The sequence below is a fragment of the Podarcis pityusensis genome, assembly GCF_964106645.2.
Source record: "Podarcis pityusensis genome assembly, chromosome: 4".
In the NCBI taxonomy this organism is placed as follows: domain Eukaryota; kingdom Metazoa; phylum Chordata; class Lepidosauria; order Squamata; family Lacertidae; genus Podarcis; species Podarcis pityusensis.
This window is the reverse complement of record NC_138027.1, coordinates 33,792,921-33,819,758: the sequence shown is the minus strand read 5'-3', so window position 1 is coordinate 33,819,758 and position 26,838 is coordinate 33,792,921. Positions and strand designations below refer to the sequence as shown.

The window sequence follows — 26,838 nt, the reverse complement described above, 5'->3', positions numbered from 1 at the left end:
AAGGGGATGACAGAGGACGAGATGGTTGGATAGTGTTCTCGAAGCTACCAGCATGAGTTTGACCAAACTGCGGGAGGCAGTGGAAGACAGGAGTGCCTGGCGTGCTCTGGCCCATGGGGTCACGAAGAGTCGGACACGACTAAACGACTAAACAAGAACAACAATGTGGCACTGTGGCTTCTTGAACTTCTCTTCCAAGATTAGCTACAGTGCTGCTGTTTTAAGTCTTGTGATCTACTCATAGCCACAGTATTGCTAAAATAAAATAAAACGGCTGCAGTAGATCTTTTGCTGAAATGAACTAATCCTAAAGGTTTTGGGACAAAATGATCTTGGCTTGATGTTTACAAATACACTGAGCATAAACATTAAAGTGTTTTAGAGAAAGTTAACAGTTGGATACTTTTTAAAATCCAAAATAAATACCAACAAATGTGGGGTGGGCGAGAACAGATATGAGAAACTGTCAAATCTGAGATGAACGATGACACAAAATAACAAAATCAGCAAAAAGTTGAGGAGTTACAGGCTGGAGTTATAGGCTTCAATAGAAAATGTAGATCTGTTGGAGACTGTTAATTAGTGATTCTTCACTTTGCTAACACTCTGAACTTATTTAACCTCCACACATGGATTATTTCTGGAGAGCAGCAATACCATAACTTGGATGTGCAAAATGAGAAGATCTCTTGGGAGCGGAAAGAGAGCCTGTTTCTTGACAACGTGATCTGTGGAAAAATAATAAGGCAGCATGGAACTTCCACTCATGCTCTAAGCTGAATGGTCAGTGTATGAGTAGCTTCAAATATGTCTGTGTTTTCCCTATAGCGTGCATCAATCTATATTATCTATTTCTACATCATCTTTCTCTTACAGCAGTCCAGCAGCTGAAATGTGCACTAGAGACCCAAGACTATTGCCATCAAACTCAGTCAAGGAGAGTTAGTAAAAAAGAAGAAAAAAGTCTGCTCTTGAAAATTCAGCAGTCTACGGTCTTCTGACATGGGGTAGAAAATGCCTACAAGGTTAGTCAGATGGATAAAAGGCAGGTATTTCAAGTGGTGAGACTAAAGGGTCAAGTCTGTCTGTGAATTTGGAATATGTTGAGATTAAGGCCAGTGCAATCATGACTGGATTTGTTGTTTAGCTTCTGTTGTATGACACTGAACACTTAAAATTTATCTATAGGAATCACTATGTGGAAGATCTAGAGACAGCAGCAGATTGTGAAGTATTACCACCCACAGCACACAGTAGGTTGAACTGTGTGAATCTGCAGAATCAGGCCTTTGTCAGACATTTTACTAAAGGGCAATGTGAGATTTACATTCAAAGAAAATAATCCTTCCACCATTTTAAATGCTGTTCCATTGACATCTTTGGAAGATGGGCTAGACAGAACGATCAGATAGTATTGTGATCGTACTGGTTCATTATAGCTCAATTCCCTTCCAACCATTATGAGACAAAAGCCCATTAAATGTGGCACTGTAACTCTTAACTGACATGAATGTTGCCCATATCTTCTTGAGAAATGGAAGTTAGGCTTCATGTTTGCATTAAAAATAGGCTTAAGGTAACAAATTCATCTGTCGGGCCTGAGTGAGAACTCGGCACTTTTTACAACGTAACATAAATTACAATAAATGGAATATATATGAAACATGTTAAAAATGGTCCACGCAAGGCGGGTTCCCAGGACTGGAAACAGTCTTCAGGCTATGTTCTCAACTGCTGTGTACCCATGAAAGGACCAAGTGCTGAGTAATCATATCAATCACCCAAGCCACAGCCAAGACATGACATTTCCTTTTTGGAAAAGGCCTTAACTGCTTGGCGGTGAACAATAATTCCTCACATGAGTGGTCTCCATTTTGCAAATAGCAACATTTATTTATTTCATTGATTAATGCTTTCCCTTGAAGCATCTCAAAGCAATTCCACAATAACATAAAAATAAATATGAAACAACTGGGTATACAAAAGCAGTCAAAACAATTGCATATATAAAAACAGTTAAACCCATTACACAAAGTGCTTTTCTGGGGGTACTCAAGGGTATGTAGTTCCAGCACTTTTTTCCCCCTAGAAGAAAAGTACTGATTACACATATATTATAAAAATCCAATCCAATCCAGGCACTGGCTGGGATAAAATTCTGTACTCCTGAATTGACCCAATAGTATTTCTGACTTTTTAAAATAGAAAAATGGAAGATTTGCACAGCTTCCACAGATGTAGAACCTTTCACACTCCCATTTTTAAAGACCTGTGCTTTTGACATGGTCAATGTGAACTTAGCACAGCTCATTGCACGTTACCTATAACCTCTTTGGTGAGCACCATTTTATAACTCCATCCTTTATTTAATTACTATTTTATTTGGCCTAAAATACTTGTACTAATAATAATTCAATTCATATGCCACACTTTATCAAAAGATCCTAGGGCAATGCACAATATTAAATAATATTTTCTGGTGATAATGGATGAGCCATAACTCCATGATTCCCAGCTTTCTTTCTTTTCTTCTTCTAAAAAAGAGTATGTTCTTGCCATTGGTAGAACCTGAGGAATGAGGCAAAATTTAAAGACACATTTTTGTATGTGAGAAAATGGCCTGCTCCCCCTTTCAGTGTTTTACTTCACCCCCTGAAAGAAAACAACCCCCAAAATTCCTGTGGACATCCATAATAGGTGGTTTCTCTGCAATTTCAGAGAGAGAAAGCAAAGAGGAATCATTTGAGCAGCATTCTGGGAATCTGCCCAGAGAGATCCACAACGTTTTATTCTAGCACCAGCACCCTAGAACTATGAATATAATGCAAATTATACAAATCTGTTCCATACATAATAAAACATGCAGCTTAAACTGATAGCTTTATAACATAAATATAGTCACAATTGCCAGTCACACCACTGCATACTCAGTCCACACCACTGCATATGGATGCTCGACCCCTAAGTGAAATGTTATTACATGCAGTTATCTAAATCAGCAGAAAATACTAGAACTGCAAAAGACCATCATTTGCCTCTTCAGCGTCTGTGTATTCAAACTTTCCATGTCACTGTCACGTGGGGAGGATTAAATGCTGAGATCAATAGTGTCAGCCCATCACAGGAGAAAAAATTCTAAACACCTTTTGCATCATGTCATCAGTGGAGAAGCTGGAATACAAAGAGAAACAAATAAAAAAGCAAAAAGCTTTGTTCTCAGCATCCACTTCTTAACTTCGTGAATTCATAAGGTAAATCAGTTGTTCTTCCAAAATGCAGTTCTTCAACATTGACTCTTTCAAATATAAATCTGCCTGAAAGTCTTTGGGAGGTCTTTGATAAATGGAAGATGGAATGTTGCCTCAGACCACTTGTTCATAAATATCTCTCTTGACAACTGAAGAAATCATTAATGTCTTCTATCCTACGGTCAATAAATAAAATGAAAGGAAGAGGAATTACTTCTGAAATGGTGCTGTGTGGAATAAAAAAAAAAGTTATCTGCAGGATTTTTATTTTTTTTAGGAATCAGGTTATTTAATTATAAAGAGAATTTTTTTAAAGTCTGATTTTTTTTATAATGACGAATGCAAGAAAAAATAATTCAGAGGTGGAAAATTACTTTGGTTTATACCAGAGGTCAGGGCCAGTTCTGTAGGGCAACAAGGTTAGACATTTGCCAGAACTCCAATACCGGTAAAGGACCCACCACTTTAAAGAGTGCTACCATTTCTGCTTTGCAGCATATTCAAGAAACTCAGAATCAGCCTAGGAGAATTCTCCAGCCTGCCTTGGGACCTTAGGGTGAAAGGTATTTAATAATAATAATAATAATAATAATACACCATCCTACAACCTATTGGGCAATAAAAACTGAGGTCAGATCCACATAATATAGTTAAAGTACATGACCCCCCCTAAGAATCCTGGGAACTGTAATTCCCTCCATAGAACTATAATTTCCAGCACCCGTAACAAACTACAGTTCCCAAGATCCTTGGTGGGGATGACATCATGTGCTTTAAATAGGCATTGGGTGTGCTTTAAATGCATGATGTGGATCTGCTTTAAATCAGGATGCTATTCTCCCTCCCCCAGGTGCCAGACACCCTCTTCATCCCTTACAGCAAAGTATTTATACTGCTACTCGCCTCTGGCTACTGCCTGACTCTGCTCTCTGCCCACCTACTTTGAACAGCAGCTCCTCCCACCTGGACATAAAAGCTAACTGCATGCTACCGGCAGTTGATCAGAGCACTCTTTCAGCCTTCCCAGCGTGGTGAGCCAGTGATCTCCCCTCTTTGGGACCTTGCAAACTCAAGGTAAGAATGCTCCTACCTCAATTGCTTCAGCTGCATCCAGATGTTGTTGTGTGACATGTGCCAGCGTTGCTGATAATCCTCTTGGGGCTGGGGATGCTTTGTCGGTATTTTGCAACTGACAAGTAGCAAACTGTTTTCAGAATGAAAGAAAATGGCTTAAATTACTAGGAAATGTATAACATCTGTGGCAGTGTTTTTTCCTTTCTGTATTTTATATGTATCTATAAAGCAGCTTGCCTGGAAATGTTATTTAACATTTTAAAATTCTGTTGTTGTGTTAAACTATGTTTCTGTCATTAAGTTATCAACAAAAATGTGGGCTTTCAAGAAGTGCAAATATTTTCCTTAATACCAGGAAAAGGGCCTGTTGTCATATTTGGGAAAGCTTCCTCCTAACTTTTGGAAAGAGCATCTTTTTGCACATTTTATTGCTCTGCAAATAAGGCATGTTTGGACTGCTGCCTTCGTGGAGGAACACCGGTCAGGTGGGTGTTTGACAACGGAGAGAAGTTGTCAAGCCAGGAACCTTGAGAATACGCCTCGAGATCGAAATCCCAATATAGGACAAGCTTTGCTGCACCTTCTTAACGGATAAATTGCGTTAGATATCTCTGCCTGTGTAGCAGCATAAAGCAATAGATCTTCCACATGTTTCTTAGGCAGGGGCCAACAGTGAGCCAGTTATGTTTACATATGCTAGCCTCTATAGAAAGAGTGCTGGCACTGAATTGGAGGCATTAAAAGCAGAGGCTTTGGAAAGCATTTCTTAAATGCACCCCTCTAATTGTCTGTCCACAGAAATGCATTTCGATTTCCAGGGGCAATTCTCACACTGCAAGTGAGCCAAGGCATTAGCCACATAAGTCCCCTTTCTAAAGGAATTCCATCATATAAACCCTAATCCAGGAATGCCTGCATAGAAACACAAGTGATCAGGAATTAGTATTGTGTAAGTAGGGGCAGTTAACTGTATCCAGAAAAACAGGGGCTGCATAGCTTTATATATAACATTTTTGTACTCTTTAAGGCAGATCCATGCCATTTCATTCCTTTTCTGAACCCTGCTTTGCTATTACTGAATATTATTTCACACAGTTTCTCTCTAAATGCAGCCACACAGTTGGTGGGATGCCACAAATCCTGTATTAATTTAGTTTGGGAGGTGTGGTTTGATACAGTAAGCATTGCAATTCTTTTTATAGAGTAAGCAACTGAAATTTTATCTCATAGTAGCAGGAAAAAGTCCAACCGAAAGTTACGTAAGTGTCTGATGTCCTCTGAAATTGCTATTAAAGTACAGAACATTTTGCTAAGCTTTAGAGATGGAGCGGGGGGGGGGGGCGAATCTGTACTTTTTGAAAAACAAATTGTGCACACAATTTTTTTGGACAAGAATAGCTCAATACATTCCTAAATTATTTCCTTATTCTTAAACTGTTGTTTGAGTACACTCTTTATTATTATTATTTACATAGACATTGATAATCAAGTTTTAGTCTTTAGCAAAAATAATAAAATGAAACAAGCCACATAACAACTGAGGGGGGGGGGGAAACTTGCAAGGCTATAATTTAAGGAATGCGCTATCTGAAGAATTCAGGTTAAAATAAGATCCTACTGTGAAATTCCATTTATCATGCAAGTTTTTCTTAACCAAATATGTCTGAAAATGTACTTCAAGTAGTATTCCCAGAAGGAAACACTTGACAAAATGTGTTTAACACAGAATAGCTGCATGTGTTGAAAGTGAGACACTGCTGTAAATCGCGCTGGCTTGTTTGCTTTTGTAGTGTGTAGTGGCAGATTTTTGATTAGCAAAAAGGAATATTCCTGCTACAAACTAAACTCTCCTACAGGTGCCTTTCCCGCCTTGAAAAATAGGTCAGGAGTTCAGAGAAGTGTCACTTTTCAGCATTGGACTGACCAGAGGAAATTAAGCAGTGCCTAGCTTCAGAAATGATTATCTATCTCCAAATGTGTTTTTGGGGAGGGAGGAGGGCAGCTTGTTAGAACCATATATTTTATGGCAGTATTGGCACTGAAATCCATCTACAGAGTGAGGTCAATGCAGGAAAGGCTGTTGAGTTAGATCAAGAAAAGAGCACAGAAGTGGAACACAAATGTACCACATTGTAAAAGGGTGGTATTCTCAGCAGTTTCCCAGCACTCCAGTTGGACACAGGGTGTTGGTGTGTACAGGACTGCTGTAGCCACATCCACACCACATATTTAAAGCACTTTCATTCCACTACGTGTCAAGGCTTCTCCCAAAGAATCATGGGAATTGTAGTTTGCCGGGGTCACTGAACAACTTTCAGCTCTCTTAACACACTGCAGTTCCCAGGATTCTTTTTTGGGGGGGAGCCATGACTCTTAAACTGGAATAAGAGTGCTTTGACTGTATGTTACAGATGTGACCTGTGATTTCCTGGAATATACTTACTCCATTGTTCAACGCCTCACTGCGGAAAGAGGGTTGGGTTATTCATATGTAGTCTCGACCTATGGATATCAATGGGACTTGTTAGTCATGGCTTACATAAGTCCCACCATAGGAGCCATCTCTTAGGGGCCGAGGTTCCTTCGCCCCCCAATAAAATATTTGAGGGGGCTGGGCCCCCCCAAAGTTGATGGGCATTAACAAACGGTGTGTGTGTGTGAGAGAGAGAGCCATGTGACTCTGCAAGGTGAGGCTTACCTGTCCCCCCTACTTTATTCAAGTTGACACCCCTAAGCCCCACTTATTTCAATGGGTCTAACTTGGAGTATAACTGGGTCTAGAACCAGCCTAGAATTTGAATGCCTCTTTCATAAGAGAACATAAGCAGAGCCAGCTGGATGAGGTCAATGGCCCATCTTGCCCAGCATCTTCTTCTCACAGTGGCCAAACTGGAGCATAGCAGCGCTCTCCTCTCCTGTGGTTTCCAGCAACTTGTATTCAGAAGGATCACTGCCTCTGATTGTGGAGGCAGAGCATCGCCATGATGGCTAATAGCCATTGAGATAGCCTTATCCTCCATGAATTTCTCCAGTCTTCTTGTAAAACCATCCAAGTTGGATGAACATTCTCTGTGACAGAATAGTATTTTGACCTGTTTTACAGTTTGCTCCATATTTTCTGTTCAGAAGATTTTCCTTCCCTCTCACGCTCTCCAAATGTCCTAGCTGTAGTGTTCTGGCTCTCTCAAGAATTCATTGGAGTTCAAAGAAAAGTCAGCAGTTTATTTCATTGTGATACGTAGTCATTTTTAACATTTGCTTCCCCTATGTTTAAGGCTGTTAGCTATTATATTTGGGGGATGATTGTAATTTCCACATAAATTCCAAAATTACAGCTTTCTTACTTGCTTTGAGCCCTCTCGAATTCTAACTGTTGGGTTTCAAATAAGGCAAAGTGAACTGCTGCTTTCCTGATGGATATTCTCCTGCCAGAATGTTATCCACAGTCCATAGTTCTTTTCAGATGGATATATTAATTCGTTTCTCGCTGTGGTTTTCTCAGTCTTTTGTTGAAGGCCTGTTCTTAAATCCGTTGAATGAAGGGTGGGGGGAACCCTGCCTTGTTGGGAAAAACACTTCAGTTTAATTTGAGCATTCTTTACAGTAAAGGCTCCCTGCTCCATGATATCCACCCAGGTGTAACACTAAACTATGGTTTAGCACAGTGGTTGCTAACCTTTTTGGACCAATGGGCACATTTTCAATTTTGAGAGCGTGTTGAGGGTTCCAGGCACAAAATGGTTCCAGGGGAGAGGGGATAACAAAAAATGGCTGTCATGGGGAACATGGAATCACACAAAATTAGACAGGCCACCCTGAACAACCTTCCATTGGAATCTTCCACTGGTCCCCGATTGTGGAGATCACACAATGTTGATTTTGCACATTCACACACACACTGATGCTGTTGATGTCTAATAGCATCAGGGAGCATTCCTCAGTACCAGAAAAAAATATACAAGGTGGAGAGGCAGGGATACTTCCAGTGTCTGGTGATCCTGGGGTGGGTAGTGTGATAGGCTCAAACAGCTGTGGAGAGGGAGTCGGGGCTTGTGGCTTACATTGTGAAGACAGGTAAGGCGAGAGTGCAGGTTGAAGGAATCTTCCCCACCTGGACCCTCCCCAGCATCCTCATCCTCAGGCTGTCCCAACTGTGGCAGAGCCTTCCCCATCCCACCGGAGCCCTCCCCTGGTTACTCAGGAAACCATCCACCTACCTCGTTCTGACTTGGCCAGCCCATGACAGGAATGTGAGGTCATAAAAGTTCCAGGCAGTGCTTAATGCCTACAATGACAGGAGGAGTTTGGATTTGATAGCCTGCTTTATCACTACCCGAAGGAGTCTCAAAGCGGCTAACATTCTCCTTTCCCTTCCTCCCCCACAACAAACACTCTGTGAGGTGAGTGGGGCTGAGAGACTTCAAAGAAGTGTGACTGGCCCAAGGTCACCCAGCAGCTGCATGTGGAGGAGCAGGGAAGCGAACCCACTTCACCAGATTACGAGTCTACCGCTCTTAACCACTAAACCACACTGGCTATTTATTTAGACTCAAACCTGCCTGAAACTCCTACTCCTCTGTCTCAAAAGTCAACTCCTCTAAATCCACAGTGGTCTAGTGTTGTGTGCTGATGGTCTCTCAAAATCCTCCACCCTATATGTGAGTGGCGAAACTGGAGGGACAATTTCACCAAGTTTCTCTAGAGTGAGGAGAAACTCTCCAGCAGGTTGCTAGGAGTGGGGCTCACCTTTAGCAGTGGTACTAACTCAGCTTCTGTTTATTTCCTATGGGGTGTGGGTGTGTGAGATTGCTGTTGCTGCTCACTAGCAACACAGGCAATTGTCATGGCAGCATGGCCATCATTTTGCGTCTTCCAGGGCAGTGGGGTGGGGGAGAATGGTGACCATGAAAAATGAACTAAAATGGTGGAGAATGTTTAGAGATAATTATGCAATGTAGTCTTCATTTTTTAGGGGAGTGAGAAAAAGTGGGGGGACAAGATAATTTCTCAGAAAAATATCTTGGCTTTAGTTCAGATGAGCAATGGCAGGAATTCAATAAATTGTGAGTGGATAGCAGAAATGTGCCTACTGACCACTCCCCTTGCACTCTGGCATGCATGCCAGCCATGCCCTGTGACAGTGTTCAACATTTGTGAGACAGTAGCCCTACAAACCCTAAAGTTCTTCCACTCCCAGTCTGCTGGAAGAACTTGGGCAGGCAAGCTGTATGTGTGTGGCAGAATTCCTGGCCACTAGGGGTCTGAGTGTCATGGCCAGTGGGTGTTTTTCTGGTACCTTATCACACACTCATTGGATGTTGGCATGTACAGTGGCGTAGCGTGGGTTGTCAGCACCCGGGGCAAGGCAAGTAATTTGCGCCCCCTAACCCGTGGATTTTAGTAGGGGCAGAGAGCTGCAAGTGCGAGCGCGCCCCTCCCCAGATGTTGCGCCCGGTGCGGCCTGCCCCCTGCACCCCCCACGCTACGCCACTGGGCATGTATGTGGAAGTGGGGGTTCATTTAAGCACCCCTTATGTGGAACCTAGCTTTAGTTATTCAGTGATAAGAGAAAGGGTCTTGACACATATTCAAAAGAGCCTTCTTCTGTATTATTTGTGTAATTCAGGAATTTCCCATTAGAAACAGATTTCGGGTCTCTGTCCAGTTGAGCCAATATTTGGTTTCAGGTGTTACCACCTGCAATGTGCTCTCCTGATATGTTGCCCACTTCCTGCCCTCAGATGTTATCTTAATAGGCTGAACCAATAGCATGACCAGGCATCCTGTAAGATTGTTTTCACAAATGTACGCTTTTGATGTGTGTCATTTGACTGGAACCACATATTGGCTAGAATGCATGTACAACATTCACATTGGCATTCTTCCACTATCCAGTCAATCTGGTGTCCTTCAGATATTTGGCTGGGGATGATGGAAGATTTAGTCCAAACTTCTTGAGGACACCAAGTTGGTGAAGGCTGATCTAGTCCATATTAATTTGCACAAGTGACCTCTTTCAGACTAACAAGTTTCTTTGAGTTTTTGCTTTAATGCAGGGGTGAGGAACCTGCAGTCCTCCAGATGTTGTTGGACTCCAGTTTCCATCATCCCCGACCTTTGGCAAATGCTCGCTGAGGCTGATGGGAGTTGGAGTCCACGAAGAACTGGAGGGTCACAGGTTTCCCACCCCTTGTACCTTGTCACTTCTCACTTCTAGTGCATTGATCAGTTAGGTTTGTGGTTTATATCACGGGGCAAAAGTGATACAGTGTTTACCAGTGGTGATTTTTACCAGGCAAACTAATAGCTTTAAATATGCAGGGAAACACACAAACTTGTTTTCCCACATTAAGACACTGTCTGCTTTGCAAGCCGTTTTGTTTACACGTGCCACATTTCATCAAGTTGAATTAGGAATTACAGAAAACAGGAAGATGTAAGATTCTTTTTGCCGTTTTAATGATCTAATGAATTGGTCATGCTGCAGTGTTTTGACTTGACTTATTCTACACGCAGAATGGAATTGCAGTCCAGAGAGATCAAAAAACAAGTTGAGGGCTTCACATTTTATATGATAGCTGAGCGCAACAGAACCGAACCATCTGGAACTGCTAGTGTCACTCCTTTGTAAGTTGTGCTTTCATGGGACATGATTTGGCCAAAGATTTAAGTTGCAATTGTAAACTTCTTTATGAATAAACATGCATGGGCTTGTGTTACACACATCTTATTCTCAATGGGAAAGCGAAGCAATTTTTAAAACCTTTATTCTACCTCCATGTTTAGCTTCATCCTTTTATTTTGGTTAAATTTGCTTTAGTCATGAGGGGTGCAAACTTGACTGCTATGTAATATGACAAGAGGATGTCAAGATGTCATGTACCAGTCCATGTACCATGCATAGATAAATGAAAATAACATTATATTATGGGGAAATGCTTTGCAGAAATGTGTATATTAGGCAAAAAGGCATCAAAAATTGTGCTTATTAGGAGAAAGTTGGACTCAAATGCTGATTAATTTTCACAAGCATTTTAAATTGCAAATTGTGTGGAAAGGTGAAGTCCTGAACTTAAGAAACTGTGAGAAACCAAAACTGACAGATTAGCCCATCCCTATATACAACCCAGTGGTTTAACAGCATTCATCCTGGGATGGCTAGGATGTAATATCTCATTCTGCCATAGAAGCAGGCTGCATTTAAACCAATTCTTGCCTAAATCTAATGAGTGATCTTTACCATTTCTTTGGAGCAGGTTGCTACCTACAGCAAATTGCTGTGCTTCTTTGTTACAGAAGCCAAGCAGTAAAAAGTCATGTAAGGATGAAAAATCCCTGAGACTGAGGCAGACTAGTTGTGATTGTTATTTGCAGCTGGCCAGTTGGGATGAACCACCCCAAGGCCTACAGATTGACTGAGATTTCAACTCTCCACTTGAAGATTTTGATGATGTGCTGAGTGATCCCTCTAATGGTGTCTTGAAATAGTTATTAGCTGAGCATGTTCCAAAAATGCAGGCTTTAGGCCTCTCTTAAGCCAATGAGTGTTGAGTCAAAACATTTTGTTTCGGCAAGTCAAAACAAAATGTCTCCAAAATGTCCAAACAAAATAAAACATTTACACATTTTTAAAAAATGTCATACTGGAATGTTTCATCTCAAATGTTTCTGAAATTTTGGTTTTAAAAGAACCCACCAAAACGCTTAAAAGATCAAATTTCTCCCAGTTGAAAAGAAATAAGAAGTTTGCAGTTGTTTTTGGAATGGAAAATATATTTCTTACCCAGCCCTATGCAGCTGCTGTTTGCCAGCAGAATTTCATAGATGAGTTAGTGGTAATTTGCCCTTGCTAATTCTGTCAAAGGAAGATGAGTTCTGTAAAGGCATGCAAAATGACATAATTTTTCTGAAGTTTGGCGGAAGACAATTAGCAGTGATGAGACAGTTTTTCCTTCTTCCATTCCATTTATTCCAGAAGTTCCTCAGGATAGCCTCTCAGTGTTATCCTCAACACCCTGTGGTAGTTTAGAGTGCAGTGACTGGCCAAGGTTCCTGTGACACAGTGGGGATTTGAACCATAGAATATATATATTTTGCACACCGCCTTGGTGGTTTTGCCAAAGGCAGTATCAGAAGTATTTAAAAAGAAGGCAGACAGTTTCAGAGCTGCTCACAATTCAGATTCTAAAAACATATAGCAGAAAAACAGAACAGAGCTGCTTAAACCCCAGTTTGTATTATAGGTACTTTCTGTGACACCTCTTGAAATACGCTGCTTATTTTCTGAGACTTTTCTTTATGGCAGGGTTGGGTTGGTTGTTGGGATGGAGTTGGCTTGAATTTGTAGCATGGATATAACCCATGGCACGCAAATACCTTTAGATCCATGCAAAAGTTATTCATTTCTGGTTCTGGTGAGGGGGCGAGATACTGAATGCATCCAGCCCTCTTGTTCTGAGAATTCACTGGTGTTCTGTTTTCCACTTCTCTCTGCTGTCTGGCTGGGTGGCCAACAGCTTGCAGTGCTAAGGCTGCGCACTCTATTCCCAAGGCTGCGAGTACACAGTAAGTGGATGACTGCTATGTCTGTGCATGTGTCTTGGATCATTTGTTCCAAGGTCTTCTCCACAACTGCAGTAGGAAGGCACTCCTGTGACAAGAGAGTTCCTGGTAGCCAAAAACACTCTGCCGACTAGGCCCTGCCAGTGCAGCAGTAACCAAAGCAACCTTCTGTCAATAACTACTGAATATGGGCAGCTTTCACACCATATACGGAAAGTGCTATGACACTGCTGTAAACAGCCATGGCTTTCCTGCAATGAATTCTGGGGACTGTAGTTTGTTAAGGGTGCTGAGAGTTAGTAGGAGACCCCCTATTCCCCCTCACAGAGCTACAATTTTCTGAGTGTTTTAATACCCAATCCCTCTCAGCACCCTTAACAAACTACAATCCCATTTTAGGAGTATATTTATATAGGGCTAGTTTTTGCATAATGTCTTGTCCCTTGGGTCTTGTATTCTGCTCTCTGAGTTGGTGGTTTTCATTATAGCAGAGACAGATTACACTGGAATGGCATCCGTTTCTCTCCATCAGGTAAGGTTTTTGTGCTATGTTGATTTGAAAAAAAATCAGATCTTGTGACAAAATCGATTACATTTTTGTGGCATTATCAGCTGATTTTTGTCAACACATATCATCCTAAATATGTTTTTAAGAGAAAAAAATGGTTTTCCAACAACATATATTGATTACCTGATAGAAACATCGATTACTGTAAACTGAATGGTGGGCATTGTTAAAGGTAAGTACACGTAAGTTGCATGTTGCTTCACCATTTTTCAAACTTCAGGGCTTGAACTTCCGTTTCTTGGAACTCCAGGAATGCTCAGCGGCAGGGAGGTCTCTCTTCAGAGTCCAACAGTAGTCAGCCATCATGACTGCGTCCCAGCGACCCTGATACCTGGTCTCCATCTCTTTCATGTCCTGATGGAATCTCTCCCCCTGCTCGTCACTCATTGAACCCAGGTTCTCAGGAAACCGGTCCATATGTGAAAATAGGTAGTACATCTTGATGCTCATGTTGCAGCCCAGGTTTCTGAAAGCAGTCAGCACGTTGTTGACAAGTTCTGCATAGCTTCTGGCCTTATTGTTGCCAAGAAAGTTCTTCACTACCAGAACAAATGCCTTCCACGCTTCCAGTTCCACTTTGTTCATTGAGTTTCCGAACTCTGGATCTCTGATGAGCTGACGGATCTGAGGACCGTCAAAGATGCCAGCTTTCAACTTCTCCATGGTCAATCCTGGAAAAGCCTGGCACAAGTAAGTGAAGCAGTCACCATCCTTGTCCAGAGCCTTGGTGAACTGCTTGATTAAGCCGAGCTTGATGTGCAGCGGTGGGAAGAGTATTCTGTCTCTGTCCACCAGAGGGTCATTGATGATGTTCCTTTTTTTGCAAGGCACCAATTCCTCCTGCACAGGCCAGTCCTTCTTCGTGTAATGCTGAGCATGGTCCCTACTATCCCACATGCACAGAAAACATGGGTACTTGGTGAAGCCAGACTGTTGTCCCAACAAAAAGTTCACCATCTTCAGGTCAACACAAATAAAACACTTATGCTGATCATAACCAATTTTCTCCAGCACATACTTCATCGCTTCATAGTTCTCCTTCAGTGTACTCGAGTGAGCCAAGGGTATAGAGGCAAACTGGTTGCCGTTGTGTAGCAGAACACATTTCAGTGATCGCTTGCTGCTGTCAATGAACAGTCTCCAATCTTTGGGTTCATACTGTGGCACTCCAGGCTTGAGCAGAAGCTGCGCAATATCTGCACAGTACACCAAGTCCTTCTCTTCCAAGAAAAAACGGAGGTACTCTTGATGCCTGTTGCGGAAGAAGCTGATGTGAGAGGAGGTTTTTCCCCTTCAATCTGGATGCCAACAGTTCGGCAGAGTCCTTTGACAAGCTGAGGTCGTGCACTAGATCATTCAACTCCTTTTGGGGAAATGGATGTGGAGCATCATCTTCAAGAACCATTTCTTCTTCTTCATGTCCTTCAACACTGGAGGCATCTTCGTCACTAATGTCAGGAAGTTCTCCGAAGATAGGCACTGGAATTTCATCACAATGAGCTACAGGACGACGTGCTGATTGAAGATCAGGATACTTGAGGCTGCTCCGGTTCTTTCTGTTGATCCCCATCACATCAACAGCGCAGAAGTAGCAGTCAGTGGCATGGTTTGTCGGTTCCCTCCAAACCATGAGAATTCCAAAGTTCAGACTCCTCTTGCCATTGGTCCACCCACGTAGAGTCTCAGTGCATGCCTTGCACACCATGTGTGGCGCCCAAGCTTTATCCTGGTCACCAAGTTTAATACCAAAATAACTTTATGCATTGCCGCACCAATTTATGGAAGATTTCGAGGTTTTATGACTTCAAACTGATCCCTTTTTGACATAATCACCCAGAACTATCGGACCTGAATACTTCTTGTCATTAAAATAATCATTTCCAATCAAAACAATTATTCGACATGGCATTTTACCCCCACCAACTTCTTCTAAAATGCTCCACACAAGCGTATATGTGAACAAAAACGTAAAAAAACGACATGTGGCCATAGCTCAAAAACCTGACCTGATTGAGCAAAACCAATGTGATTTTTGGATTCAGCGCATCAGATTCATCCTAAATCAACTGAAAAAACGCAGACAACAAATTTGTTGTTGACCAGTGTTATTCAATACAGGATTGCCTGCCATCTCAAAATATACCTGTCTCCCAACAACAAACCCAGTTGATATCAGTCAGTGCTGTATTTCAGAACCTACATTCAGAACCCATGTCTGTTACTTAAAATAATTTCTTTGCAAACTGCTGAACTGAGGCCTGTTGTATGTACAGTGTTTCAGATAACAACTTCTTATTCTTTGGCTAAAGCTGTCAATATTAATGGCAGGTTGTTGTTGTTGTTAAAATAAATAAATAAAATACTGTCCTTCATCACAAGATATCAGGATGCTTACATATTTGAGGCGATAGTTACTTCAAGTTCATGTTCTTTCTTTCAGAATTCTGGCATGAATTCCATTATTTCATTCATTCAGCTTCTCTGCTGAATCTCTGTGGTGTCACCTTCCTTTTTCCTGGTGGCCTAATGGCATACTGATCCCCATGGCCTATTGATTATTTGGCAAGTTTTCCATTTTTTAAAAAAATTATTCTTAAAATTAGCGAATTCCCTGTTTGTCTTATTGAATATCTTTTGATTTAGTAAGTTTAAATATCTTGGGCTTTATCTTACCAGACATATTTTTAATGTGCATTCATTATGATTTGCGCTCATGGCCATAGCAGGGCAGTTTATACGCGATCCCACTTTCCATGCTGTTTGTGCCTACAAATGTTTTGGAGGAGACATACTGATTTGTTTCCAAACAGTGCATGTCCCCTAAGTTCTGCTGCAATCCTGTAACTTTCTATACTTTCAAGTATAGTGGTACCTCAGGTTAAGTACTTAATTCATTCCAGAGGTCCGTATTTAACCTGAAACTGTTCTTAACCTGAAGCACCACTTTAGCTAATGGGGCCTCCTGCTGCCGCCGTGCTGCCGGAGCATGATTTCTGTTCTCATCCTGAAGCAAAGTTCTTAACCTGAAGCACTATTTCTGGGTTAGTGGAGTCTGTAACCTGAAGCGTATGTAACCTGAAGCGTATGTAACCCGAGGTACCACTGTACTGTACTACAGAAGCTGGGCGGGGTGGGGGTGGGATATATGTTTTCACTGCCACACTCCACTCCAACTTTTGTTCTTTAGTTCTCATCACCTTAGTTTTTATGCCTCCACTCCAGTTCTATGCAGAGTTGTGATCCATCATACAGGCAGAAAAATAGAATTTGGCTGCTTGCCTCAGGCAGCTGCAGAATGAGCAAGAGATATTCAGTAGAGCTGAGCTGAAATTTCTCAGAAGACATTTTTTCTGAGATGTCTCTTTTTCTTATCCCACTCGCCAAAGAGAAAAGGCCATGGCTGACTTTTTCTAAATATCCCTCACCATTTTTTTTATTGGCTGCCATTACCTTCCCACTCCTATCAAAACACACACACACACACACACACACACACACAAACAAACACACACAATATATCCTGGAATGATGCTAGATCTAGGTCACTGTGAAAGATGTAAAAATGGTGACTAGGTCGCTGAAAGAGTTGCTGCTGTTGCCAGGGCAGTGGCAACATAAAATAAAGGGTGCGGAAGGGGAAGAGAAAACCTGAGGGGAAGAAAGACGAAGAAGCCTTGCAGCTACTAGTGCTAAGAGGGAGCGTTGACACTGAGAAGCTGTTGGAGAATTTCTTCTCCCCTGGAGAAAATTGATGAAATGACGCCTGCAGTTTCTCTGCCCACTGTTGAGGGTTAGAGTTCTGACAAACCATTTGTGCACAGCTATTGCATTCAGTTTTCCAGTATTTCTATGGGATATAAAAAATCTTTTATATTTTTATATATGTTGAAAGCCACCCAGAGTGGTTGGGAAAACCCAATCAGATCAGTGGGGTATAAATAATAAAATTACTATTATTATTATTATTATTATGGAATAAGACATCCCTATTTTCATCAGAGAAATCGTTTGGTGGTATGTGATTTGGGAGAGATCTGTGGAGTTCTACTGACATGAGCATCCTGGCTGGGGTCTTTTCTGGGAGACTCTGGAGATATACAAGCCCTAAATAATCATGGAAGGCTTAAAATGTGCTTAAAAATTGATTCCATGTTTAAAAAGGTAAAGGTACCCCTGCCCGTAATTCCATGTTTAGGAGTCAGCAAAATGGCAAAGAGGTGAAAGAAGCTTCCTTTAACACAGGAGTGGGCAACCCTGTTTATTAGGGTTGCCATATTCTGGGGATCAGAAACCTGGACACGCCCCCCCCCCAACATCGGGGCACATCCAGAATTCGCAATAGCTCTCCTCTTCACTCCTTACAAAGAGGGGAAAGGAGTGGAAAGGGGCCAGGAACTGCACTTTTGCCCCCACCCCAAGAGTATGTGGTCCTCCCACCCCAACCCTGGGCCTGTTGTCCATGTGTAAGCATGGCTGTGTGTCTGGGGAGGGATGCGGCTGGTGCTGTGGGTTAAACCACAGAGCCTAGGACTTGCCGATCAGAAGGTCAGCGGTTCGAATCCCTGTGACGGGGTGAGCTCCCCTTGCTCATTCCCTGCTCCTGCCCACCTAGCAGTTCGAAAGCACGTCAAAGTGCAAGTAGATAAATAGGTACCTGCTCTGGTTCACCAGAAGCGGCTTAGTCATGCTGGCCACATGACCCGGAAGCTGTACGCCGGCTCCCTTAGCCAATAAAGCGAGATGAGCACCGCAACCCCAGAGTCGGCCATGACTGGACCTAATGGTCAGAGGTCTCTTTGTCTTTTTTGTGTCTGGGGAAGGAGAGAGGCTTTGCTATTTTAGTATTGCCCTGCAGGCTTCCCCAGAACACAGATCATGCAGAGTTCCAGTATCTAGGGAAGCCTCCATGCAAAGGACGGCCTTCAGAGGGCTGTGCTAAAGCGTGGGTGGCAGGCTGGGGTGGCAGGACTGGGGTGGAACTGTGTGACCTGTGGGCAGGGCCAAGAGCACTGTTTCTTAGCCTCTGTCTTCTCTCCTTCCCTGTTGGCACAAGTAGTATGTGAAGTGGGATACTACTGTGCTACAGAAATGTGTCCATTTCATTTTCTCTAAAATTCAGGGGACCATGCAGTCCCAGCTGTCTATGGCAATGAGCACAATGCACGCTCTCTCTTTCTCTGTGTGTGGCTTTGATTGTCCCCTAAATCTTAAGTCTCCTTGAGGAATTTTAAGCTTTAATGTTAAGACTCGGCTTGCCAAATGCAACACTTTTATATTATGGATTCCCTACCCCACTCCCCAAAATTTCAGCCCAGCAGTGTTCGTAAGGGAGGAAGCCAAATTAGACGGACATAAATTGTTTCTTTCTTTTTTCTTTTTACAAGCAAATTTAACTAAGGAGAATTGGCCCGATCCTACTTTGTGCTAAATTTAATTCAGCTCCACTTTAGAACAGTTAAGCCAGCACCTTCCACTGGCATCCACTTCTTATAAAGCACATTCTTTGAAAGAGGAAAGAAATAACTCTCTGCTCATTTCCACTTGGCCAGCAGATGAAATGTGCCATAGTAGCAGTCACATTGTTTGCTGCAGAAAATGCTAATTTGGACTTTAGGAAGAAAGTCCCTCATGTTTTAGTTGTTCCAGAAATGCCATTACTTGTCAATGTGCGCTGGAAGTAAAGAACAAGGCAATGTTGAAAAGTGAGCTTTCCAAAACAGTCCAGGCCAAAGCTGATTCTTTGGTTTTTCATAAGTAATAAATCATATCCTTAGCTTCAAAGGGGACACGGCCACAACCCCAAACCGAAAGACTTGGGATCATCAAAGAACTCTGTGCTCTCCATTAAACAGCTTTGTCCAGCCCTGCTGAGAAGCATACAAGAAAACTTTTTTTTACATATGGAATGGATTCTCTAAGGAGATGCTGACCATGGTCAAAAGTATTGTGAAGTTTCCCAGTCCCTTCCCCGTGTGAGTCTTGGTTGGCCTGTGTGGCGTGTTGCCAGCCCACCACAGCTGTCAATCAGGGTGGAACAAGAGTGGAGCCTTCTCAGAACTAAACAAAAATGAAGCATCTCAGTGCTTGGGAAGAGTACAGTTGCAAGGATGCGATATAGTAATAATAATAAATTATAATAATAAATTTTTATTTATACCCCGCCCTTCCCGGTTCAGAAAACCGGGCTCAGGGCAGTTAACAACAAATTTAAAACACTTAATTGATGCAACAAAAACAGCATAAAATACAGTATAAAATGTGAATAACAATACATTCAGAATTCAAAAATCAATTTAGGGGGGAAATCCATCCAATAAACATTAGATGATCACCAGGGCTAGCTGGCTAAATTAGTCCTATTTGTGCCAGCGAGGAGACCAGGGGAGAATTAGCTGTGGGATCTCAGAGCGGGTAATCTTCATAAAAAGGGGAGGAGGAGGGAAGGAAAGGGAATAAAATGATGGGTTGGGGTCAGAGGCAGGCTGGATAGGGGTTCCTATGTCAAAATATGAATATTTTGCCATATGGGGTGGGAAATAGCCAATTTGTCAACAGGGATGACTGCTTAAAGCCTGGTGCTTGCATCATGCAGAAAGAGCTAACTGTGTAGTCAAATGTGGTTGCACATCTGTCCACGGGGACTCTTGGCTGTGCACAGAGGCGCCAATTTGTGAGGGAGTTTGAGGGGGCAGACTGATGTCACGCATGCAACACCAGGAGGAGCCAGGGGGCGGAGGCGAATGCTACAGCAGCGTGGCTTCAATGGCTGGCAGCTCCTGCTGCTGCCGCCGCTGCCACTAGCCAGGAACTGCCACATGCCACAAAATTCCCTGCTTGCCCAGGGACTGCTTCCTGCCTCCTTCCCCTGTGCGGCAGGAGAAGGAGCCGGCTGTTGAAGCCACACCATGCTTGGCTCCACGCTTGGTGTCCTCTGCCCCATGATTTCTTCAGACACTGAGGCGCCCAGCTTCTCCTCAAAAAATTTGGAGGGGCCCCAAAGAGCTCAGCCTCTAGGAGACGTCACCGCTGAATGTGCAGAACCATAATATGGTTCTTCTCCCATGCCAAATGTTTTTGGAGCTGAATGCTAAAGTTGTAAGCTCACCTATGTAGGTAAAAAAATTTGGTAGACCTCAGTGGGATGGTTTAACTTGCACAAGGTTAGGATATCAATTGACACAACTAATCACAGTTAGAACAGGCCACAGTCCCCTGCATTTGGACACCACAAGGAGAAAAGCTGGTAGGAGATGGGTTGATGGTGTGAGCCTAAGGCTCATGCAGACTCAATGCTAAAACCATGGTTTAGACCGCAAACCATGCTTCAGCATTAAGTCTGAACTATGCTTATAAATGATTGCAGATCAGTGTGTTAAGTTGGATTTGGTTTTGACCACGAGTGACCTGCATTGTCTTTCAACCATTCGTCATACGACTCAGCATCCAGACCCCCAGCTATCCTGGTTGTCCTCCTCTGGTTATGCTCTAGTTTGTCATTCTCTTTGAAATATGGTGCTCAGAACCAGACACAGCACACCAGTGTGATATGACCAGTGCAGAAGAAAGCAACAAAACTACTTGTTATCTGGACACTATGCTCCTCTTAGCTCTTTCTAAGATTGCATTTGCTTTCTTAGCTGCAATATCACACTGCTGACTCATGCTCTCTAGGACACATGGAACCTTTTCATGTTTACTGCTGTCAAGTCAGGTCTTCCCCAGACTACACTTGTTCCTTTGGGGCTCTGTGTGCCTAAATGCAGGACTTAACATTGATTTCTGTTGAATTGTTGTTTTCGGCATGCGCCTGCCCTGTCAATATCGTTTTGAGTTGTGATTCTGTTTTCTGCGATGTTTAACTATCCCTCCAGCCCTGTGATGTGTTATCTGCAATGTGTGGAGAGTGAGTGTGTGTGATTTATGTCACATCTGTTTTGAAGAGGGCTTATATGTTCCTGCAAAAAGTAGCATGGTGTAAAGGGAATGGGGGACAAATGGCTCATTAATCCTAGACTTGGTCATTGATCTGGCAGCTGCATAAAGCAAGGTTGACCTCTCTTCTGTTCTCCATTGTCATCATATCTGTGGTGTTTCCCCGTTCTACCTGGTAGGTATTGTTCGAAACCAATTTTCCATTTGTTTCATATTTGTTTCTTGGTTTTAATATATGTCTGGAAAAGTTGCTACTCATTATAGAAGGGATAGGCAGTTGGACATTTATCTGGGAGACTTAATAAACCATTTAAAAGGACAGTTGATGATGATGGAAGAGAGCAAAACAAAACCCAGCCAACAGGGTGGGAAAGAAAACCACACAAAGTTTTAGAAAGCTTTCTTGGCGTGCAAGGGTGTATACACAAGTTTTGCTTGTAATTTAATAGCAGTTGAAGAACTAGCTGAGGAATAGACCGAAATAATGCTAATGTAACTGTTAGATCCACCCGCAAGCACAGCTAAAGCACATCCCATCACACAGTCTCTTTTTAGTAAACGGCCTTGGAGATTTCTAATGCAGAAAGACTGGAAATCTAAATCTAAATAATTGTATGACCATTAGTTACTTTTGATTACTTCTTTTGTAATTGTAGGTTTTTAATTTGTTTTTAATGTTTTACATTGTTGGGACCCTAGGGTGAAGGGCAGGTAATACACAAAAATAATTAATAGTAATAATAGTATTAGTGGCTAGCTGCTTTCTGTTCATCAGCATCAGCATCAAATCACTAGTTTTATTAGAGCATGGGATGAATATGCCAACTTCTTTCCATGCCTTTTCTCAAGGCCAAACCATGGGCAACCATTAACAGAAAGCAACTATTATCCTCACTGTCAGAATCTTGCTCCTGCTTCCTATCTTACAAGCAGAAGTGTGGTTGTAGCCATTCTGTGGTGTTCCCACACTGCTCCTGCCTCCACCCATGCGGTTGTCATGCGTCTGATGAAGTGGGCTTTTGCTCATGAAAGCTCATACCACAATATATTTGTTACTCATTAGGGGGCCGCAGAATTCTGTTTCTTGCTGCAACAGGTTATTACAGCTACCTGTCTGCTGTTTGTGAGGTGATTTCAGCAGTTTGGCTAGGGTTACAGATGTGTATTAACACTGCAGAACATTTATTTTAAAAAGTTATTAAAAGTTGTAAAATGCATTTTTAATAACCAAAATGTGTTTTACAGTGGTGCATTGGGTTACATACGCTTCAGGTTACAGACTCCACTAACCCAGAAATAGTACCTCGGGTTAAGAACTTTGCTTCAGGATGAGAACAGAAATCGTGGTCTGGCGGTGCAGCGGCAGCAGGAGGCCCCATTAGCTAAAGTGGTGCTTCAGGTTAAGAACAGTTTCAGGTTAAGAACGGACCTCCGGAACGAATTAAGTACATAACCAGAGGTACCACTGTATTAAAGACATTTAATTATACACTATCATAATGTAGTCAGATTTTTGTTTACTGACATTGTAGACACACTATACCTTTAATGCACATTCAAAGCACCTTTCTCTCCTAAAAGAATTCTGGGCACTGTAGTTTGTTAAAAGCTGCTGGGCATTGTAACTCTGTGAGAAGCAAACTACCATGGCCGGTGTTCTTTAAGGGAACGGACATGTTTTGAATATGCTTTAAAGGAATGGTGTGTACATGAACCTTTAGTACACAGTACCCTTCCCGTCACCAAAATTCAACTTGAAAGAAGCATTATCTTGTAGCCAATAGACTAGGTTGTGGGGTTTGTTTGGTTATGGTGTCTGTGTGGCACTGACACCAGTTTCTTTAGTTTGCCATTGTGCCTACATGCCCCAAAAGGCTGGCCACCTCTGGCCAAGAAGAATGTTAAATTAATATTGAGGTTTTAAATGAATCCACAGTATTTGCAGTTAGTCACTTTCCTGTGGTTTGCAGCTGAGGCAAACAACTTGATTCATTGGTCAAGCTACTCATGAAACAGTTATACATGGGCGGGAAGGGGATGTGGTAGATTTTTTTGAAAACTGACAAGGATGACTGGATTATGTTCTCCCTGATAAGATGAAGACCGTTGCATCACGTTAGTCTCTTTGTTCAGAAATGGGTGCAGAGGGATGTTGAGATGTGCACCCAAAATCTGTGGTCCAGATATGACGGTACAGTCACTTCACTTGATGATGCCTGATGAATGCTTCAGGAAATTTGCCCCTGTGTGTGTGAAGCTGAGCTCTGGAGAATTCCAGCTTCAGCCACTTGGCGAAAAACACTGGAAAACTGTACCAGCTCCAGAAACACAAACCAGATCAGTTAATTCCTATCCTGGTGCCTTAACCGCAAGTCTATACTTGTTCCTTAAAAATAAGTGGAAAGGCTAGGCATGGGCAAAATGCAAAGTGCCAAAGAAATGCAGATATCTGAGTCAGCCAAGAAAAAGGCCAGATGTCTGTAGGTAAGCCAGACACACTGGCAAAGAGTGTTAAGTTGTTCTTAGCTCTACCTGTTCCTTTTTGTAGCCAGTCTCCTAGCAAATTATATCCATACAAACAGTGCTTTTTTCAGGGGGGATGCAGAGGTATGCAGACCTCTAAACATTTGGTGAATCTTCGTACTTTTGTCCATTTACTGTACATGGTACCTCAGGTTACACACGCTTCAGGTTAAAGACTCCGCTAACCCAGAAATAGTGCTTCAGGTTAAGAACTTTGCTTCAGGATGAGAACAGAAATCTGGCTCCGACGGTGCGGCAGCAGCAGGAGGCCCTATTAGCTAAAGTGGTGCTTCAGGTTAAGAACAGTTTCAGGTTAAGAACAGACCTCCGGAACGAATTAAGTACTTAACCTGAGGTACCACTTTAACTAATGGGGCCTCCCGCTGCCACCGCGCCGCCGGAGCACAATTTCTGTTCTTATCCTGAAGCAAAGTTCTTAACCTGAAGCACTATTTCTAGGTTAGCGGAGTCTGTAACCTGAAGCATATGTAACCTAAAGCGTATGTAACCCAAGGTACCACTGTATTTATTTTTTCCCCATTTGAACAATAAAATGGTGACTTTCTTGAATCAAAATGAGAGTATTCCCTAAACATTTTTTTTAAAAGAAGCACTGCATACAAATATGCCTTTCCACAATTTCCACCACAAGGAAATGGCTGGCAGGAATGGCCTGAATCTTGGGACATGTTTTGCAAACTTTTTCATCCCTTGCAAAAATGTGGATGGTTGGCTCCTGCCCTGACCCCCCATTCACCTTGAGGACACTGGCCTTCAGTCTGAATTGCTCCTTACCTTCAGTCCGAATTGGCATGTGACGTGGACACATAGCCAAATCTGATTAGCTGCAGAACTATGATCTCATTATGTTTTATTACGTACTCCTGCTTTGGCAAGGATCACTCTGGGAAAGGAGCAGCTGGTGGTGGGGAGGAGTTGGGGGCTCTGGAGCAACAGCAGAGGGGGAAGCGGTTTTTGCAAACCTAAGCAGTGATAAGAATAACAACCTGCAAAGTTTCCCCACCTAACCTGGAAAATGTATGTTGGCCAGTGTGTGGGACAGCATTAGTACAGTACTGAGCTCTTTCCTTCGAAGAGACTTGGGTTTAAATCCCTGCTCAGCCACAGAGTTCAGGTCAGTCACAGGCTTATTGTGAGAATAAAATGGAAGGACGGAGAACTGGGTGGAGTGCCCTCAGCTGCTTCGAAGAAGAATTGAATTAAGGATGTAGTAACGAAATAGCCCATGCACCCTTAACTTGGGAAGCGCTCTTGTGTAATTTCTGGAAAAGTTATGGAGTTAATACTTTGGAAAGTTGCTTGTCTGTTTGCTATCCAGTTGGACACATCTTAAAGATGTCATCATCAAATTTTGCATGATGATTCCTGGGATCAAGGAGCAGGTTTCCGTCTGTGTTTGGCTACCACTGGACTCCATTTTGAATCATGATGGTGGACTGAAACTTTAAGAATCGCACTGATTTTGCTGTTGTTTTGTAGAATTCCAAGCCATGGCGGTTTTGAAGCTGGTAGCATGCTATACAGTGGTACCTCGGGTTAAGTACTTAATTCGTTCCAGAGGTCCATTCTTAACCTGAAACTGTTCTTAACCTGAAGCACCACTTTAGCTAATGGGGCCTCCTGCTGCTGCTGCGCTGCCAGAGCACAATTTCTGTTCTCATCCTGAAGCAAAGTTCTTAACCTGAAGCACTATTTCTGGGTTAGCAGAGTCTGTAACCTGAAGCGTATGTAACCTGAGGTACCACTGTACTCCTAGAATGAGATGAGGTGATATCCATGCATTTTTATCTGGATTTTTGCAGTACATGATGGCTCTGCAGTCATTCTGTTTGAATTACAGAGGCAAGTTGAAATGCATGGGGAGAATATACTGATGCTGCCTTTCCTAGCCATTGCATAATTGGTGTTACACACATAGGGTTTCCAACACAGGGATGGTAAGCTTGGTTAACCAGGGTTCTCTTTTCCACTTTGGAAGCTCTATGTGTTGGGTATGGCATCCCATTTCAGAACAATGCAGATTGCTTGCTGGCCATTACTGAGTTGGCAGGACTTCCCTTGCCCATTCCTACTTGCTCCTACGTGCATTCAGACTGCATTGCTCAAAAGGGCTATATTCTAATGCTAATCTGTTTTGACATGGCTCCTTGAATCTGAGCATCTTAAGATCCTCAAATTCCACAGTAAATTCTGCAAGCAGTAAATCTAAGATTTTTATTAGAATATTTATGCATATTACAGCCTACTTAATCCTGCTTCTACATGCAGCATGTTCCATTACCTTGTGATGGATTGAAAAAGAAAGCTTCATATGGATTGGAATGGCACTCTTGGGGCCAAACCAAGGGAAAACAATGAAGCTGATTGGCGGTAGAATCAGGGCAGGCATTCTAGCTATGTTCCAATTGAATTCCATTTCACACATTATTAACTTCTGGAATTCAACACCGCAAGATGTGGCAATGGGCACTGGCTTAGATGGCTTTTCAAGGGAAGGTTGCCATTGATAAGACCTATTAGCTAAGGAGCGACCTGGCTTGGAGGCAATATGCCTCTGACTTTCAGCTACAGCGAGGGGGGAGGGCTGTTGCCTTCATGGCCTACCTGTGGCCTTCATGGAAGCATCTGACTGGGAAACAGGATGTTAAACTAGATGAATTGGTAATTCAGCAGGGCTATTGTGCTCTTAAAGTACTGATGCCTGAGGTGGGTGCCAGGAGCAGGTCAGTAATATCTCACACAGTGTCAATGAAGCTAACTCTTTTATTCAAAGGAACAAATAGCTCAGGAGGCTAGGCCTAGTGAGCACAGCAACTCTTCCCAGTAGATCTTGCCCCAATGAAGCAGTTGTGAGGACTGAGGTCCTCTCCTTCCCATAGTTACCTAAGCCTCCTCCCCCACCAGGTCCTT

At 42.6% G+C, this 26,838-nt stretch overlaps 1 protein-coding gene across 6 annotated transcripts in view; it reads left to right on the top strand.

Moving 5' to 3' along the window:
- Positions 1-4,070: 4,070 nt before the first annotated feature.
- Positions 4,071-26,838, top strand: part of COL8A1 (collagen type VIII alpha 1 chain) — a 94,942-nt gene continuing 72,174 nt past the window's right edge. For 4 of the 6 annotated variants that reach the window (XM_081002688.1, XM_081002691.1, XM_081002689.1 and 1 more), the window contains exon 1: positions 4,072-4,322. The gene's annotated coding sequence lies outside the window, so the exon portion shown is untranslated. Of the gene's footprint in view, positions 4,323-26,471; positions 26,652-26,838 lie in introns of those variants that run through there. The other 2 variants (XM_081002694.1, XM_081002692.1) reach the window with 2 other exon arrangements.